At 43.2% G+C, this 20,617-nt stretch overlaps 1 long non-coding RNA gene across 1 annotated transcript; it reads left to right on the forward strand.

Annotated features, from left to right (window-relative positions):
- The first annotated feature begins 1,311 nt into the window (after positions 1 to 1,311).
- On the forward strand, positions 1,312 to 19,764 carry LOC140866802 (uncharacterized). The gene is made up of 6 exons (XR_012144976.1): positions 1,312 to 1,484; positions 1,660 to 1,738; positions 1,868 to 1,919; positions 18,716 to 18,778; positions 18,867 to 18,895; positions 19,495 to 19,764. It is a non-coding gene; the product is annotated as an uncharacterized lncRNA (long non-coding RNA).
- The last annotated feature ends 853 nt before the right edge of the window (positions 19,765 to 20,617 follow it).

Raw genomic sequence — 20,617 nt, forward strand, 5'->3', positions numbered from 1 at the left:
TTTTCCAGCGAAGCAATGCGGCTGTAGTTATATTTTTCTAGTCTTGAGTGTTGCAAATAGCTGAGTTCTTTACGCAAATTTGAGATTTTACGCAGCATGTGGGAGAAACGAGTGCCTGCCCAAGAGTTAAGGATACCACTGAAAGTAGATAGTTTGGCAGGAAGGTCCCCAGGCAGACTACCATTATTCCAATGTTCAAGTAGAAGAGGAAAGTCTTCTTCCAACATCCACTTATGCTCAAAAGTGAATCTTTTTGGTCCCTTACTGAAACGACCATCAAGGTGAGGATTAGTAGATATCATAATCAGCCTGTGATCCGATCCATAAAAATCTAGATTATGTACATCAGCTGAAGGGTAGATCAATTGCCATTCAGAAGAACAAACAAAACGATCTAAGAGTTTGAAAATAATGTCTTGCTGTTGTCTACGATTGCACCATGTGAATTGATCTCCCATAAAATGGATATCTCTCAGGTTACATGAGTTTAAAACCTCTCTAAAAGCTGACATTTGAGAATATGAATGCATTGAACCACCAATTTTCTCCTCTTCATAAAGAATTTCGTTGAAATCACCTCTTACAAGCCAAGGCAAGTGCTGAAATTCTCGCATTTGAGCGAGACGATGAAGAAGATCCCAAGATTGTTGTCTAAGATGTGGGACTGGGTTACCATAAAAACCTGTGAATCTCCAAACAAGATGATCATGAGTAATTATACAATCAATATGCCCAACAGAATAAAAACAAATAGTAATGTCAAAAGGATCATTCCAAATCAACGCCAGACCACCCTTCCTACCAACACAATCTACAACAAAAAGGCCTTTAAAATTTAGAAAAGATTTCCACAAATGATATTGATACTGGTATAATTTAGTTTCACATATGAATAATAAAAAATGGCGTCTTTCGGCTACTATACGCCTTAACTCTCTGAATGCTCGAGGGTTCCCAAGCCCAGAGCATTCCAGATTAGGCAATTCATGATGATTGGTGGGGCTGCGAGACAGCCACCACCGTTGAAAATTCTGAATGATCCAAGTTTATCAATTCATCTAAAAGCTGTCTTTGTCTTTTCAAATCAAATATTTAAAATTTAAAATAAAATAAATATAGATATAGATGTGTAAATACATAGAATTTACACATCTATATCTATATTTATTTTATAGAATTTATATATTTATATCACACGCAAGGCGGTTGCTTGGATGCTAATTATTATTATTATTATTTTATAAAACTTGAAGCCTTATAAAAACCACCCCATGTGAGGACACCGTTCTTGTTTCTCGTTTTACCCTTCTCTTTACATTTTATATAATTTTTTCAACGCCTGGTCTTCGTTTCAAAAAAAAAAAATAAAAAACCTGGTCTTCTGGCTCCACGACTCACGCAAACTTCTTCACGTTCTCTCCCACGCATCTGCTCACTGTCCATCACTTCAACCAATGGCTTTTTCTCCAAAGATACTGAAATTGGTAATTTTTTTTTCTCTCAATCTCTATAGTTGTTTTGGTTTGAATTTGCGATTTTCGTCGAAATATCTTCTTAATTTATGAATTTGTGTGAATTTTTATAGGTACCATTTTCGATTACGACTCGAATTGAGTTCTAGGTTTACATATTTGTATGTCTATTATTTTTTCTCGACAGGAATCATCTTACTTTGTCGCGTTAAAAACTGAAGAAAATTGTTTTTTTTAGCGCGATCAATTACCCATCGTCAAATTCGGTAAGTTGCAATTTCTACTATTCGTTTTAAATTGCGCCCCAATGTGTTTCTTTTTTCAAATACTTCCTAGGTTTACGAATTTTTTTGTTTATTATTTTTTCTCAATAAGAATCGTCTTACTTTGTGCAGAAAAAACTGAAGAGTTTTCGTTAGCGTGACCATTCACCCGTCGTCAGATTCGGTAAGTTGCAATTTCTATTATTCATTTTAGATTGCGCCCCAATGTGTTTTTTTTTTTTTCCAACTACTTCCTGTAATTGATGCACAGGAACCCAATTTCGAATCTTTATGTGCAATTTCAGATATTATAGATTTTTTTTGTTATCTTGACTTGCTGGAAAATTAAATGGTTGATTCAATATTTGGATAGTGGTACCAAGAGTTTGTTATGAGGTCCGTCAACAGCTATACTTTGATTTGAATTGATTTGTTCTGTTTTTATTGTGAATTTGGTGGGTTTGATATATATGATATGAAGAGTTTTTTGAGTTCGTTGGATTTAATATGTGAACTTGAGTACGAATGAGAGGCTAATATTATGTGTGACTTCGTGACCTCAAGAAACTATTTTTTTTCTTGTGTGTTCTTCGTGAGCAGCCATATAAACTTTTTTCTTTCTTGCGTGTTCTTCGTACATATCATGAATAAAACCAAATTCAACGCTACAGACAAGTAAAATAGAATTTTAATATATTTTGAAAATTAAGAGTGATAATTATATTTTGAAATTTGAAAATAACATAGATTTGTTCCCATCCATGCATTGCGAATAATAGATTCTATATTTGATTTTTCAAATTTTAAACATTTGAAATTTGAAACAAATTAATAGATTTGTTCCTATCGACGCGTTGCGAATAAAATAGTGGTTACAAATTTCAAATTTGAAAATTTTATTAAATTTTAAAATAAAATAATGTTTTGATTTTTCCAAAAAATTCAATCGTTGTTATTATTAATTTTATTTATTTTTGATTTTATGCTTTTACCCAAATTTCAAATTTGAGAATTTTATTAAATTTGAAAATAAAATAGTGTTTTGATTTTTTCAAAAATTTCGTACGTTGTTATTATTAACTTTATTTATTGTTGATTTTATGCTTTTACCCAATCTACATTTCGAAGTTTAAAATTTAAAAGTTAGGAGTGAGAATCATAACCGATCAGAACAAATCCATTATGATTATTTATCAATCGGTTTAAGTCTCATCTTATTCACACTAACTATTATTTTTTATTTCATGAATTTAAATATAATTTTTACTGTTTTAAATTGTTTTATTCAAACTTTTTATACATTTTTTTTCCATTTTCGGTTACCACTCAATCTTTGTATTCTAAGTTAAAATTTGAAAATTACTTCAAATTTGAAAATTTTAGTAATGAGAAATTGAGAATCATAAGAGATATGAACAAATTTATTTGATTTTTTTACTCTTTCCGTTTAGATTTTAAATTACCGATACAATTCAATTACATTTTAATGAACCAATTCTTCCATTTATTGTATTCATGAGGTTTTTGTAACGCCCTGTCTTTATCTTAATTGATGTTATTTGAGATAATCAGTGATTTCAGAATTCGAGATCGGACTTTTTATTAATCAGGGATGATGATGGTCGGTAAAACCAGGGCCCGGGCTATCAGGGTAGTATTGTGGGCCTGATGTGGAAACCGGGCTAATGAAAGTGATATATGGACTGCCCTTCCTTAATCCAGATGAACTGCACACCAAAGAAGGGGATAAAAAGCACGTTAGTGGGACGCCGGAGGAAGTTTCGGCGGGGCCACTCCGATGCTTAAGTTAGACTTAGAAATAGAGTGGGCTTTTTAGGAAAAATGAATATAGTGCTTTTGAACTTTAAGTGAACATACCTCTACCAATATCTGTGACCAGATATTTAAAGGCCTTGGAGTGAGAGTGTCACCCCACAATTCCAGGGTAGTGGCCACGATCTGGATCATGGGTGTGGTAGTTGCCCATGTTTGCCTGTCACGTACGATGAACCCGGAAAGCTAGGGTTGGTGATAATCGTGGGGATCATGCCCCTAAAACACGGGCCTTAAATAAGTCCTGCAAACCTGGTTTTCCGGGCTCCTGAGGCTACTGGGCTACCTTAATACAGCCCTACCAGTCTGGGTCATTCGTGTCCCGGGCCCCCTGGCTTACCGGGACATCACTACTCATCCCAAAAATTGTCGGGCTAGAGTCTTAATCGCTGTCCCGACTTACGGTTCCGCCACCCTTGCTTTAATACAAACCTGTAATCCCTGACTGTTTATGCCCCTGTTTCCCAGGGCATATGCGGCCCTGCTCCCCTGTCTTGTCGGGACATCACTACTCAGCCCAAAAATAGTGGGGCTAGAGTCTTACTCGCTGTCCCGACTTACGGTTCCGCCACCCTTGCTTTAATACAACCCTGTAATCCCTGACTGTTTATGCCCCTGTTTCCCAGGGCATATGCGGCCCTGCTCCCCTTTCTTGCCGGGACATCACTACTCAGCCCAAAAATAGTGGGGCTAGAGTCTTACTCGCTGTCCCGACTTACAGTCCTGCCCCTGGCTGTTCAAAGGTTTGATACCCTGGCCTTGTAGGTGTATCGTCCAGTAATGTCCAAAAATTGTAGGGCTGACGTTAACCCTAGAATTTTGAAAAGACGGGCAGGTGTCAGAAGCCGTTACCTGTCCTTTCGACTGCCCGTGTCATCATTACGCTGCCCGGTTCAACTTTCCAAGATCATCCGTACCCTTCGATCATCGTTTCATCGACGGCCAGCATTAAAGCTCTTCGCCTATAAAACCCCCTTTCTCCACTGCTTCTTTACCTTCCCTATTCGCGTATTCCCTCCCTGCTACCAAACTTCTCCGGCTCCGGCGACTCCGCGTAACAAGCTTGCTTTCTTCTGTAAGTTTTCTATCTATCTTACCTTAAAGTTTCCTTGTCCTGTGAACATGTCGAATTCCACATCTTCAACTTCCGGTGGCCACGTTCGTGGCTCCTCTGATATAGAATCCGAGGCCTTACGCCACGATTCTCCCCCTCCTGTCACCTCCCATGTTCGATCCACAGTAGCTCCCTCCTCCTCTCGTCCGAAGAAGGCTAAAATCGGGCCTTCTAAGGACAAGGGTAAGGCTAAAGTATCCGAGTCTGGGCCTCTCCTTCCTTTGCCCAAACCAAACCCCGAAGGTCCCTGGTTCTCCCACGTTACCAGTACCCTCCGCCCAGAATCCATAGAGGAGCTTAAGCTTATGGGTAACATTCCCCCGGCGTACTCGATTATCATTCCGGGGCCCCTAGGTCGGGCTGACCAGCCGCCCGAGGGGTTCTATACCTTCTTCAGGGAACAGCTCAGGAACGGGCTTCGTTTCCCTATTCATCCCTTTTATTATAAAATTGCTTCTTTTTACAAGGTTTCCTTGAACCAATTTCATCCCAATGCCTTCCGCATGATGGCTGCCACTTATGTTCTTTTTAAAGCGAACAACTTAGCCATCACCCCTCTCATCTTTCACTACTATTATGCCTGCCGTTTCACGGAGATGGCTTTCTCTTTGAATGCCCGGCAGAATGCCCGGTTTCTAGAGGATACCCCGTCCTCGTGGAAGGGATGGAAAGAGAGATTTTTTTATATTCAACTCCCTGGTGCCCGAACCAGACCTACCCAATTCTTGACGGCCCTTCCTCCTCAACCCGAGCTCCCTAAAAATTATAAGTTGGAGGAACCCTGTTGGAAAACTGGCGGTCAGATCAATCACGATTGATACCCGGTGCAGCGGAAGTTTAAAAATTTTATCATGAAACAATTCCATGGTGTGGGTATCAACCGTTTAACGATTAAATTATTGTGTGTGTAAAATTCAAATAACAGTTATTAAATTTTACCTCCAATCTCGCAACGAGATTACTGGACACCAACAGATTTTATCTGCTCTTGTTGTCTCTCCCTGGAACCGATGAACTCCTTCAATCAGGTCCACGAACAGAGGTTTAATCCCTCTGATAGATTGCACTAGAAAATCTATCAGAAGTTTTCTGCGAAGAGATTACACGAATCTGATTCGTTATTCCTGACCGCGATTCAAAATCACAGACCGGAATTTTCTCGGGCAGAGGGGGAGGGGTCGGCCGAAATTTTCTTTTAGAGAGACTAGGGTTTTCGATTTTTGCTCTCAAAATTATGACCTATTGTGTGTAATTTCTGTACTGAAATAACTTATTTATAATGCAGGCCACTAACACCTTAGGGCCCATTAGTCATAAGCTGGGGCCCGACAAGCAAAGCCCACTCGTTCAGAAATTAATATAAAATTCATCGTGACTCCGATTGATGAAACGATTTCACCAATGTGCACAGAAACCATTTCTGCACGTTTTAAAGTCAAAATAAATTTTCCTGAATCCGAATTCAGTGGTTTCCAAAAATGTCCATCCCTATGTCATTTTAGGAAATCCTACTCCCTTACTCTTATTTAAGAAGTCCAACTCCTTAGTTCATTAAATTTAACTCTTTAAATTTAACTATCTCAACGGGGATTAAAACTCCATTACACTGTGTGACCCTCAATGGTTCAGGGATACAGCTAGCCGTGGGCTCACAACTCCTTGTGACTCGGAACAACACTTTCCGACTTGCCCAACGAATCATGGTAAAGCGCCTAGCAACATCGTCCCATGATTCCCTAGGTATCACTGATAGTGCCTACAAGAACCAGTAGATTTTGGTTAGCGTACAGTACGATCCCTTCATCCATATATCCCGATCGAATCAACAACCATTGGTATATCGAGAGTCGCTCAAGATTCGATAACTATGCAATACATCTTGAAGATCAAATTAGTGACATCGCATGTGCTACTAAGAAACCATTTCTTAAATCACATCAAGTACTCTGGCCAGAGATTCGTCACACTAATATCTCCTCAGATCGCATAGGATATCCACACTCGCAAGTATGTGGTGAATCCTTGACAACAATGCATTGACTCCTATATGTGTCGTAACTGTACCCAATCTCGACACCTGATGACCCCCATAGAGTCGGTAAACGAGTCAAAGCACAGCACTAGCATATAGAGTCTCCATGATGTTTCAAGTCGTAAGGACTAATGGTGTACAACCAAAACCGCGGACTTTATCCACTCGATAAGTGATAACCACTTGGAAAGTCCGGATAGGGTAGTTCGATTATTCATCCTATGAATATCCATTTGCATGCTTCGAACATCTCCATGTTCCCTACCAATGAAACGTGGTACTCCGCATCGCAAATGCTAGTCTCAAACTCGAGCGATCCTTATCCTTATTATCGGACGGCTCAATCGACTAGGAACGGTTTTTAGGATATACAGTGACTATAAGATGTATTTCATGATAGACATCTCCATGTTCTACCACATCTTACATACACTATAGTATATTCAAGGTCTTTATCAAAACAACAATAGTATATCACAATATAACAATATGAAGTAATATAAAGTCATTGCCATAAAAGTGTAAATAATATTAAACAAAAGATTGTTTATACAAAGAGTCATCAAAGCCCATAGCCACACAGTTGGCTCACTGGGCACCCACTCTTACAATCTCCCACTTGCCCTATTGCCAACTAGTCATACTACGTAGACCCATTGCTTCGCGATGTTTGTCAAACAATGGTCCTGGCAAGGGCTTAGTAAGCGGATCAGCGATATTGTCTGCAGAGGCCACTCGTTCGACAATGATGTCTCCTCTTTCCACAATCTCCCGGATTATGTGGTATTTCCTCAGTACGTGTTTGGATCTTTGATGAGACCTTGGTTCCTTTGCTTGAGCAACGGCACCCGTGTTTTCGCAGTACACCGGGACTGGACCAACAAATTCATAAAATTAATAAAAATATAATTTTTCCCGCGGGCCGCCCGGGACACTCCCGGGCCGGCCCGCACCCGGGGCGCGGGCCAGGGGCAGCCCGGCTGCCCCTTTAGGGCAGCGCCTGGCGCCGCCCCTGGGCGGCGCCGTGCGCTGCCCTGGGCGGCGCCGAGCGCTGCGCTGGGCAGCGCGGGCGGCGCCGTGCGCCGCCCGGGGCAGCAACAATTGCTGCCCCACCGGGCAGCGATCCAATCGCTGCCCGGGTTTTGCCCCGAAATTTTTTTTTTTTTTATTTAAAAATATTTATTTTGTTTCAAAAACCGAGATTCAAAAATTTTGTACAATCGATTAATTTAATCGTTTGATCTGAGCAACCTGGCTCTGATACCACTGTTGGAAAACTGGCGGTCAGATCAATCACGATTGATACCCGGTGCAGCGGAAGTTTAAAAATTTTATCATGAAACAATTCCATGGTGTGGGTATCAACCGTTTAACGATTAAATTATTGTGTGTGTAAAATTCAAATAACAGTTATTAAATTTTACCTCCAATCTCGCAACGAGATTACTGGACACCAACAGATTTTATCTGCTCTTGTTGTCTCTCCCTGGAACCGATGAACTCCTTCAATCAGGTCCACGAACAGAGGTTTAATCCCTCTGATAGATTGCACTAGAAAATCTATCAGAAGTTTTCTGCGAAGAGATTACACGAATCTGATTCGTTATTCCTGACCGCGATTCAAAATCACAGACCGGAATTTTCTCGGGCAGAGGGGGAGGGGTCGGCCGAAATTTTCTTTTAGAGAGACTAGGGTTTTCGATTTTTGCTCTCAAAATTATGACCTATTGTGTGTAATTTCTGTACTGAAATAACTTATTTATAATGCAGGCCACTAACACCTTAGGGCCCATTAGTCATAAGCTGGGGCCCGACAAGCAAAGCCCACTCGTTCAGAAATTAATATAAAATTCATCGTGACTCCGATTGATGAAACGATTTCACCAATGTGCACAGAAACCATTTCTGCACGTTTTAAAGTCAAAATAAATTTTCCTGAATCCGAATTCAGTGGTTTCCAAAAATGTCCATCCCTATGTCATTTTAGGAAATCCTACTCCCTTACTCTTATTTAAGAAGTCCAACTCCTTAGTTCATTAAATTTAACTCTTTAAATTTAACTATCTCAACGGGGATTAAAACTCCATTACACTGTGTGACCCTCAATGGTTCAGGGATACAGCTAGCCGTGGGCTCACAACTCCTTGTGACTCGGAACAACACTTTCCGACTTGCCCAACGAATCATGGTAAAGCGCCTAGCAACATCGCCCCATGATTCCCTAGGTATCACTGATAGTGCCTACAAGAACCAGTAGATTTTGGTTAGCGTACAGTACGGTCCCTTCATCCATATATCCCGATCGAATCAACAACCATTGGTATATCGAGAGTCGCTCAAGATTCGATAACTATGCAATACATCTTGAAGATCAAATTAGTGACATCGCATGTGCTACTAAGAAACCATTTCTTAAATCACATCAAGTACTCTGGCCAGAGATTCGTCACACTAATATCTTCTCAGATCGCATAGGATATCCACACTCGCAAGTATGTGGTGAATCCTTGACAACAATGCATTGACTCCTATATGTGTCGTAACTGTACCCAATCTCGACACCTGATGACCCCCATAGAGTCGGTAAACGAGTCAAAGCACAGCACTAGCATATAGAGTCTCCATGATGTTTCAAGTCGTAAGGACTAATGGTGTACAACCAAAACCGCGGACTTTATCCACTCGATAAGTGATAACCACTTGGAAAGTCCGGATAAGGTAGTTCGATTATTCATCCTATGAATATCCATTTGCATGCTTCGAACATCTCCATGTTCCCTACCAATGAAACGTGGTACTCCGCATCGCAAATGCTAGTCTCAAACTCGAGCGATCCTTATCCTTATTATCGGACGGCTCAATCGACTAGGAACGGTTTTTAGGATATACAGTGACTATAAGATGTATTTCATGATAGACATCTCCATGTTCTACCACATCTTACATACACTATAGTATATTCAAGGTCTTTATCAAAACAACAATAGTATATCACAATATAACAATATGAAGTAATATAAAGTCATTGCCATAAAAGTGTAAATAATATTAAACAAAAGATTGTTTATACAAAGAGTCATCAAAGCCCATAGCCACACAGTTGGCTCACTGGGCACCCACTCTTACAAACCCTACCTCCGAACCCAAGAGCTAGTGGAAAACCAGAAGTTTCCTTCAGCCCCTCTCCTGGAGGAAAAAAGTTTGAATGATTACGGGCTGGGTGCCCGGGTAACTGATCCGGTTGACCGGATTATTGATGCATATGATGAGTCGGCCCCAGTCGCTGGTATGCTTTACTGTTATCATATATTTGCTTCTCTTATATGCTGTTTGTAATGTACCGATTTTTATCATTTTTGCGCAGCATCCCCCGCCCCGCCTAAGAAGAAAAAATCTCGACTGATGAAGCAGGCCTTTGCTCAGAAACGGGCAGCCGAGAAGGCAGCTGCCCGGGAAAAGGAAGAAGCCAGGGCTGTAGAGGCAGCGAGAAAAGCCCGAGTTCTTCAGCTAGCGGAGGAACGCAGGGCTCAACAAGGCCTAGGTGAGGAAGCTGCCCCTGCAGTTGTCATCTCCGAGGTCGTCGCTCCTTCACCTTCTGCCATACCCCTGCCACTTCCATCTGTGGAGGCAGGGTGGACGAATGAGCCGGCTCCTGCTGCTGCCGGTCCTTCCTCACCTTTGACGCGGAAGAGGAAAACCCTGGAGGAGCCAGAAATGGTCATTCTCAGTGACCCAGAAGAGGTGGCTCCTTCCTCTCCCTCCTTCCCCCCATTGGCCCCCTTTTACCAGGCTGCCCAGGGATCTAGTCCCTTTGGTGCAAGGGAAAATATATTCCAAGCCGGGGCCTCTGGCCGGGGAGTGCGGATGCTGAAGGACCTCTTGACTTCGGCGGAACAGCTCCACCTTTACAACCAAAACCCAACCGTGAAGTATTTCGAGGGCACCAACCGGGTTATATCCGTAAGTTGACTTCTCCTAGTCTTGAACGTGTCATGTTTTCTATTTCTAACACCTCTGCTTTCAGGGATTGCATATGCTGGTGGACAGCTATGAAGATGCGACCAAATTTGGTCGGGTTGAGACTGATCGGGCACACGTAGAGGCTGAGAAATCTCGGGCTGCCGCGGAGTTGATCAAAAAGCTGGAACAAGACTTGATGATGGCACAACAAAGTCATGATCAAGTGGTGTCTAGTCTCCGTTCAGCCCTGGAGGCGGCCGAGCAAAATCTTCACTCTGCTCAGCTGGATCGGGCCCGCTCTGAAGCTGATCTAGGGCAGGCTCGAGATGCTCTAGCCACCACTACGGGTGAGTTGAGGGCGGCAGAAAACCGGGCTGCAGAGGCTCAAGTGGAGGCGGCTAGCGCCAGGGATAAAGCGGAGAAAGCAGTGTCAGCTCTGGAAACTCGCCTGAAGTCAGAGGAAGAGCTCAAAGCAACCTTCCTATCTTCTGCTGAGTTTCAAGAGGCAGTGGTGGACAGATCGTACACCTTTTTCCAGGTCGGATTTTACAAATGCCGAGATCAATTCGAGGAAGCTGGCCTATGGTCTGCTGACAAGAGAGATTTTCCCGACTTGGATAAGGCCATCGACTCCCTCCCCGCCACCCAAGGAGCTGAAAATGCGAGGGCTGCCCCGAGTCAGACAACTGCCGATGCCGGTCACTCTAATAGCCCCGCCCTTTGAATTATTATTTGTAATTGGGCCGCAAGAGCCCCTCCTCTTATATTCTGTTGTCAATGGAACTCCTCTATTCTTGTCATTCATTATGTAATGCCTGATATATATAAATAAAAGAGTAGGTAATGCCAAGGGCTTATATATGCCTTGGGCTTACGATGGGTGCCGGGGCCTGAAACCTCCCGGGCTTATATATTGCCAAGGGCCTATATATGCCTTGGGCTTATGATGGGTGTCGGGGCTTGGAACCTCCCGGGCTTATATAATGCCAAGGGCTTATATATGCCTTGGGCTTATGATGGGTGCCGGGGGCTGGAACCTCCCGGGCTTATATAATGCCAAGGGCTTATATATGCCTTGGGCTTATGATGGGTGCCGGGGGCTGGAACCTCCCGGGCTTATATAATGCCAAGGGCTTATATATGCCTTGGTCTTATGATGGATGCCGGGGCCTGGAACCTCCCGGGCTTATATAATGCCAAGGGCTTATATATGCCTTGGGCTTATGATGGGTGCCGGGGGCTGGAACCTCCCGGGCTTATATAATGCCAAGGGCTTATATATGCCTTGGGCTTATGATGGATGCCGGGGCCTGGAACCTCCCGGGCTTATATAATGCCAAGGGTATGCCTTGGGCTTATGATGGGTGCCGGGGCTGGAACCTCCCGGGCTTATATAATGCCAAGGGCTTATATATGCCTTGGGCTTATGATGGATGCCGGGGCCTGGAACCTCCCGGGCTTATATAATGCCAAGGGCTTATATATGCCTTGGGCTTATGATGGGTGCCGGGGCCTGGAACCTCTCGGGCTTATATAATGCCAAGGGCTTATATATGCCTTGGGCTTATGATGGGTGCCGGGGCCTGGAACCTCCCGGGCTTATATAATGCCAAGCCTTCTTTCATGATAAAACTTCTTCATTAATAAAATATTAAATACAAAGCATTACACAAAATACTTCTTCAAATGTAAAGCATTCCACGGTCGCTTGAGGGGGCGTCCCTGACCATCTTGTAGGTACCAAGTATTGGCACCGACTTTTCTGATCAGCTTATATGGTCCCTCCCATCGGGCATCTAGCTTCCCTACTTCCCCTGCTGGATTAACTCTTTTCAACACAAATTCTCCCTCTTGGAATTCCCGAGGCCGGACCTTCTGATTATAGGCTCTCATCACCCGAGCTCTGTAGACCTCCATTCTACGAGCCGCCTTTTTTCTTCGCTCTTCAATGAGATCCAATTCTTGTGCCCGGGCTCCTTCGTCTGTGTCCTCATATGCTTTAATCCGAGCTGAAGGCTGTCCAATCTCTACAGGCAAAATAGCCTCCGACCCATATACCAGGCTAAAAGGTGATTCTTGTGTTGCAGTGTGTGGAGTGGTGCGATAGGCCCATAACACACTCGGGATCTCTTCAACCCAATCTTTCCCCATTCCATACAATCGCGCCTGTAAAGACCGAACAATAGTACGATTGGTTACCTCTGTTTGGCCATTAGCTTGAGGATAAGCGACCGAGGTGAAAACCTGCTTGATGCCCATCTCAGCACACCAGTCTGCCAATTTTTGGCCCTGAAATTGCCTGCCATTATCCGAGAACAGCTTTCTTGGTAGCCCAAATCGACATACTATACTTTTCCATAAAAACTTCATCACCTCGGCCTCTGTAATTTTCGCCAAAGGCTCTGCCTCCACCCACTTGGAAAAATAATCCACATCTACCAACAAGAACTTCTTCTGTGCCCGGGCTAGTGGAAAAGGGCCCACTATGTCCATAACCCATTGATCAAAGGGGCAGGATGCCCATATCGGAGTCAAGTTGCTTTCCGGGCTATGTTGTATAATTCCGAACCTCTGACATCCTTCACAAGACCGGGAAATCTTATATGCGTCTGCCTGCATAGTTGGCCACCAATATCCTGACAGCAACACCCTTCGGACCAGACTCATAGACCCTCCATGGTTTCCACAACATCCCTCGTGCACTTCCCGCAAGACATATTCGGTTTCTCCTTCCTCCAAACATTTGAGCAAAGGGCCCTGGTAGGAACGCCTATACAGGCTTCCTCCCAAGATAGCAAACCGGGCTGCCTGTCTTCGTATATCCGGGCTCGTCCTTTGTCCTCCGGGAGGCTCCCCTGAGTTAGGTACTTGACAATCGGAGCTTTCCATGTGTTTACTTGGAGGACCGGTTCCCCGGCTTCTATGGAAGCCACCGTTTCCCTTTGCAGAAGGGATTCGCTACCATCACCTTCCCCTGCGGCCGCTTTCTTAGCCAAGGCGTCTGCTTCCATATTTCTTTCCCGGGGTATCTGCTCTATACTCCAAGTGTCGAAACTGGCCCCGAGCTCTTCAATCATCTTACAATATTTTATCAATTTCTCCTCTCGAGTACAGAAGGCTTTGTTTACTTGTTGAACAACCAACTGAGAGTCAGAATAAATTATGATATGACTTACCCCGACATCCCGGGCTCGTTGCATCCCCGCTATCACAGCCTCGTATTCAGCTTCGTTGTTGGAGTCCTGGAAGTCTAGCTTCACGGCTATCTCAATCTTCTCTTGGGCCGGTGAGATCAGGATGATCCCCACACCACTGCCTCCAGCACCACTTGCTCTATCTACAAAAATCCTCCACACTTCTTCTCGGCCAAAAACGGCCACCTCTGTCAAAAAATCTGACAAAGCCTGGGCTTTGATGGCCTTACGTGGCTGGTACTCAATATCATATTCTCCTAATTCCACCGACCATTTCACGAGTCTTCCCGAGGCATCTGGATGAGTCATAATACGCCCTAGGAGGCTATTAGTAAGAACAGTTACCGGGTGAGACAAGAAATAAGGTCTCAATTTCCGGGCCGTTATTACTAGAGCCAAGGCCATCTTCTCAATTTCCGTATATCTAACTTCCGCCCCCTTCAAAGCATGGCTGACGTAGTACACAGGCCTCTGATCTCCCTTTTCCTCTTTTATCAAGACAGTGCTGACCGCCTTTTCTGTAGTGGATAGATATATCCACAATCGTTCCCCTGGTTCCGGCTTAACCAAGATAGGCAAGCTAGCCAGATGCTCCTTCAACTCCTTAAAGGCCTGCTCGCATTGCTCAGTCCAGCCGAACCTCTGGGCTTTTCGCAACACTTGGAAAAAATGATAGCTGCGATGAGCTGATCGAGCTATAAACCGAGCCAGGGCTGTAATCCGGCCGGTTAATCGCTGTACCTCTTTAATAGATGTTGGTGAAGGCATTTCTCGCAACAGCTTCACTTTTTCAGGGTTGACTTCTATCCCCCGTTCAGTGACCATGAACCCCAGAAACTTGCCACTTTTCACCCCAAACATACACTTAGCCGGGTTCAATTTGATCCCATATCGCCGAACTGTCGCAAAAGTTTCCTCCAAGTCGGGTAAGAAACTATCCCGGGTCCTGGACTTCACCAATATATCATCCACATATACCTCCACATTTCGGCCCACCTGTTCCCGGAACACTCTGTCCATCATCCGCTGATACGTAGCTCCTGCATTCTTCAAACCAAATGGCATCACTACGTAGCAGAAAGTACCTCCCGAGGTAACAAAGCTGACTTTGTCTTGATCTTCCAGGGCTAAAGGAATTTGATGATAGCCCTGGTATGCATCCATGAAGCTCAGCAACTCACACCCGGATGTAGAGTCCACCAACTGGTCAATTCGGGGCAGAGGGTAACAATCTTTGGGACAAGCTTTATTTAAATCCCGGAAATCCACACACATTCTCCACTTCCCCGTGGCCTTTGGTACTAGCACTACGTTGGACAACCAAGTAGGAAATTGTATTTCCTTAATGTGCCCGGCCCGCAGTAGCTCTTGAACCTGCTCCGCTATCACCTTATCCTTCTCGGCCCCAAAATGCCTCTTCTTTTGTATAACAGGTCGAGAACCTGGGCTGATGTTTAATTTGTGTTCCGCCACCCGGGATGAAACTCCCACCAAATCACCCTGAGCCCAGGCGAACACATCTTTATTCTGGATGAGGCAGCCTCTCAATGCTTCCATCAACCATGCATCTACATCCCGAGCTATCTTAACAGACTTCCCTGTTTGCCCGGGTTCCATCTCTACCTCTTCATACTCGCTTTTAGATTCCTCCACCGAACAGACTTCTCTTCCCCCCAAGGCTCCTACCTTTCCATTCTGTTTTTCCCTCTTGTAGTCTATCTTCACTGTCTCAGCATAGCATTTTCGGGAGGAAGGCTGATCTCCTCGAACTTCTCCGACTTTATCTCCTACTGGGAACTTGATCTTTTGATGGTAAGCTGAGGCTACGGCTTTGAAAGAGTTCATAGCCGGCCTACCCAAGATGACATTATAGGAAGAAGGTGCTTCCACTAATGTGAATCTTGTCATGACCGTCCTCTTCTCATCTCCTGATCCCAAGGTGATAGGCAGCAACATTTCCCCTTGGGGTTGGACAGTGTGCCCGGCAAAACCATATAAGGCGGTTTTTACCGGGCTCAACTCATACCCCTGCAAATCCATCTGCTCGAATGCTTCTTGAAAAAGGACATTCACTGAGCTTCCCGAGTCAACGAACACCCTTCGAACATCATAATTGGCGATCCGAGCTTGTATAAGCAAGGCGTCATTATGGGGTAAGTTTACTCCCTCCAGGTCTTGGGGTCCAAATGTAATGATTGGCCCCGCCCCCTGCCTTCCTTCCTCCACCCCTAAGCTTTCCCTCCGACTCCAAGCCTTCCTAGCCCGGTTGGAATCTCCATCCGTAGATCCTCCTGATATCATGTTAATGATACCTTTGGCCGGCCCATCTCCCGATATTTTGTCTTTTTTTGCATGATCCATTTCTTGTTTTCCTTTTTCCCGAGAGCTGGTGGCATCCCGGGGAGGAATCGACGCCTGTGACCCTCGAAACCAAGGCACGCTTCGAGGCTTTTTTGGGACCGGCCTACCATCTCTAGCATAAGGCAGTTGGTGTCTTTGCTGCAGAGTTCGACACTCACTAGTGTCATGAGTGCACTCTTGATGAAGTGCACAGTACTTCCAGAGCTTCTCCTTAGAAACAGGGGTCTGCGTGTCGACCCTTTCTTCACACATATGAACAGCCTTATCTCGGGTTCCTCGGTACGGAGCATACCGGGACAATCGCCCCATGGGATCATGGTTGCCCCTACTTCTCCCTTGTTCCCGGCCTCCCTCCCGCCGGGCCACTTCCTTTTTCTGCCTCTGAGCTTCCTCCATGTTAATGTATTTTTCAGCCCGAGCCAGCAAATCTTCGAAGGTCCGGGGTGCTTTTTTCACCAGCGATTTGAAAAATTCCCCCTCCCGAAGACCTTGAGTGAAAGCCGTGATCTTGGTCTCTTGGGCACAAGTCGGGACCTCCAAAGCAATTTTGTTAAACCTTTTCATGTAGGTTCGTAAAGAATCCTCTCCTGACTGCTTTGCTTCAAAAAGGCTATAGGCAGTTTTCCTATACCTCTTGCTACTACCAAAGTGCTGCAAAAACACTTGCTTGAACTTGGCAAATGATTGAACACTCTGGGGCTCCAACTTCTCAAACCATCTTTGGGCAGAATCCACCAAAGTGGTTAGGAAGACTTTGCATTTGATCTTATCTCCATAGAAATGTAGCATGGCTACATTTTCAAATCGAGCCAGGTGCTCCTCTGGGTCTGTGCTCCCATCGTATTCCCGGATTTTAGCCGACTTGTAATTTAGTGGCAAGGGTTCCTCTATCACCTCCTATGAAAAAGGGCAACCCGGAATTTTGATGGGGCAAACCATTTGGGAACCCCCCTCCTCCAACTTCTGTACCTTTCTCCTGAGCTCATGCAACTCATCTGCCATGGACGGCTGTATTGAATGCATCCAAGAGCTTTCTTCTTCTTCTCCTTCCTGAACCTGGGCAATAGGGTTTGGATTACCCTGATTTCCTTCTTCCTCCACCGTTATGTCCTTTGATTGTGGTTGTTTTGCAGCTATCAACGACTTCCGTACCACATCTTGGACAAATGATTCTAACTGCTCCAAGGGAATGGTAATATTCCGTCCTGGCTGATGGTCTCCAGGTAATGTTTGATCATGAGAAGCCATATCTACGTCTATAGAACAAGCTTTCCACAGACGGCGCCAATGATGATGGTCGGTAAAACCAGGGCCCGGGCTATCAGGGTAGTGTTGTGGGCCTGATGTGGAAACCGGGCTAATGAAAGTGATATATGGACTGCCCTTCCTTAATCCAGATGAACTGCACACCAAAAAAGGGGATAAAAAGCACGTTAGTGGGACGCCGAAGAAAGTTCCGGCGGGGCCACTCCGATGCTTAAGTTAGACTTAGAAATAGAGTGGGCTTTTTAGGAAAAATGAATATAGTGCTTTTGAACTTTAAGTGAACATACCTCTACCAATATCTGTGACCAGATATTTAAAGGCCTTGGAGTGAGAGTGTCACCCCGCAATTCCAGGGTAGTGGCCACGATCTGGATCGTGGGTGTGGTAGTTGCCCATGTTTGCCTGTCACGTACGATGAACCCGGAAAGCTAGGGTTGGTGATAATCGTGGGGATCATGCCCCTAAAACACGGGCCTTAAATAAGTCCTGCAAACCTGGTTTTCCGGGCTCCTAAGGCTACTGGGCTACCTTAATACAGCCCTACCAGTCTGGGTCATTCGTGTCCCGGGCCCCCTGGCTTACCGGGACATCAAGGGACATTTTTGCAATTTTCGGAAATTTCAGGGACTAGAATGCAAAAAGTGGATTTGTTATATATTAGACTTGTTGAATAAGTCTTTCTTCCTTACCTTCATCACCTCCAAGTCGCCCCTTCACCATTTTAGGCGATCAAAAAGCTTCCGAGCTTTTGTGATTTCGATTCTAGCTCAATCCGTTTGATAGAATTGAATTCTGACTTGATATCTACGATCACAGCGACGAGTGCTCCGTTTGAAAGTAAGTATCTCTTAATTCTGGGAAGTTTGAATTTTTCGATGTTGTTAGAATTTGTTTATAATCGAAGAGGATGATTATGAGTTAGCAGTGATCGTATATCTAAGACGGTTCGAAGGTCTAACGACGATCGGAATTGTTATGATTTTTCTAGTTATTTTCAAAAACCTTGATTTTGTGATGTGCTGGGATTGTGTTGAAATTGAGGTTTGAGGATTGGAATGAGTTTATTGAGTTGTTGTTTTGCTGTCTGCATTTCCGGTTTGATCAGTTATAGCCGTTATGCCGTCAGTTTGAGATTTAGATATCGGTTTGATGTTTTGAGTTATACCGAGTTTGATATGAGTTTTGATATCAATTTTGATCACTATGACTTCTTCTGATAGATTGATTTGAAGTCCTGGAAGTTGAGAGCCTTACAGCTTTGATCAGTTGGAAGAGTTGAGCCGGTATAGTGTCGATGTTATTCTTTATTTCTCGATGGATTTGGATAGATTTTGATTGAAGGAACTTTGATTGAGAATTGTTGTTTTACAGATCGACGACTGTGAACAACACGAAGAAAGGTATAAGATGACTTTGGAATGGAATAGGACGATTAACTCGAATCCGGATTGATTCGAGTGTCCTAGAAGAAATCACATATTGCATGTTTATGTGCTTATGTGCTTATTTGAATATATGTCTGAATTGTTATTTGAATGCATTAGATTCATGTGCATTCATATTGAGCCGAATTGATTATTCATTTTGAATTAGACGATCTAGAGATTGTAGTCGAGTGACTTGGTAGGCGATTTACTACTTCGTTGTTTAACTCACTATAATGCTCTGGAGTCTAGAGGATTAAATTATGCCTCGTCCACCTCGAGAGGGAAGTCGGTGTGATTGTAGGATGTTTTAACCTCGGGATCCCAAACCGAAGAAAGAAAGAAAGAATAGAAGAATTCCATTAGATTATCTGAGTCTGATAATCCAGAAGTTTTAAAGACATGCATATCATTTTAATTCAGTACTTGATTGGATTAATTGATTATATGAAGAATGAGTTCATATATGACTTGATATGTTTATTTGATAGCATGTTAGTCTCTTTTACTGGGAATGTCAATTCTCACCGGATTATCCGGCTGTTGTCTTTGTTTGTATATGTACTTGACAACAGGTGGGGCAGGTACTAGTCAGAGACCACGTGGATAGAGGATCGAGAGATTAGAAGTAAGGCTTGGTTTTTTTAGAAGTCGAATGTATTCAAACTTTTGATGTTTTGTAATGCATGCGAATCTAGTTATGTTTTGAAGTAATTACTAGACTCAAACCTTGGTTGTATCTTGTTGTATCGAGTAGTCGAGATTATGTTTGAATTTGGATTGATGCATGTTGTTTGATTGTTGTTGGATTGAGTTTGTAAGGAAAGGCATTCCATGTTCTGAAATTTTCTGAGCTAGGGGGTGCGCTCGATCCTAGGTTATTGCAGGATCGAGCGCGGCCCCTGTGATTTCCGAGGCAGAGAGTTTCACAAAATGGTGCGCTCGATCCTGGCTTTTTGCCGGATCGAGCGCGGCACACTGATTTTTTTTGGAAGAGAGTTTTAAAATTTGGTGCGCTCAATCCTGGACTTTTATAGGATCGAGCGCAGCACTGTTTGCCAGAAAAATAAATTTTTTTTTATTTGTTGCCTTATCTTATAGATGATGCATGATAATTGTTTATATTATCTTAAGAATAGAAGATTAGAACCGAGGCCTCACAATTTTATTATAAAAATACTGTGTGTGGTATGTACTCATTCAAAATCGGAAGAAATTATCTATTTCAAAAAAATATGGATTCATTCTCAATTGCATTATTACTTTTAATTTTCAGAAAAATAAAAAAAAAAACGACCCCATTCTTTCAATTTTAAAATTAGGAGTGAGAAACATAAGAGATAGGAACAAATTTATTTTGATTATTTTACTCTTTCGATTTTTTTTTTTAAATAGCCATAGATATTCAATTTAAATCATTTATCGATTTTTTAAGTAGTTTGCATAGTGATGGTGATACTGATAGCAATATAATTATTGTTCTCAAAAAAATTATAAAGTACACCGATGACTATATTTAATATAATTATATATCACACACAATATTTTTATTATAAAAACCTCATTGTATCGTATTAAAATATACGCTAAACTTTAATCTTCTCACACATGCAGCGTGTATGCCTCGTTCGCTAGTGATTAATAAAATAATAAAATTATTATCATGTGGAATAATAATAATAATAATAATAATTATTA

This window comes from Henckelia pumila, chromosome 4 (genome assembly GCF_033568475.1).
Source record: "Henckelia pumila isolate YLH828 chromosome 4, ASM3356847v2, whole genome shotgun sequence".
In the NCBI taxonomy this organism is placed as follows: Eukaryota; Viridiplantae; Streptophyta; class Magnoliopsida; order Lamiales; family Gesneriaceae; genus Henckelia; species Henckelia pumila.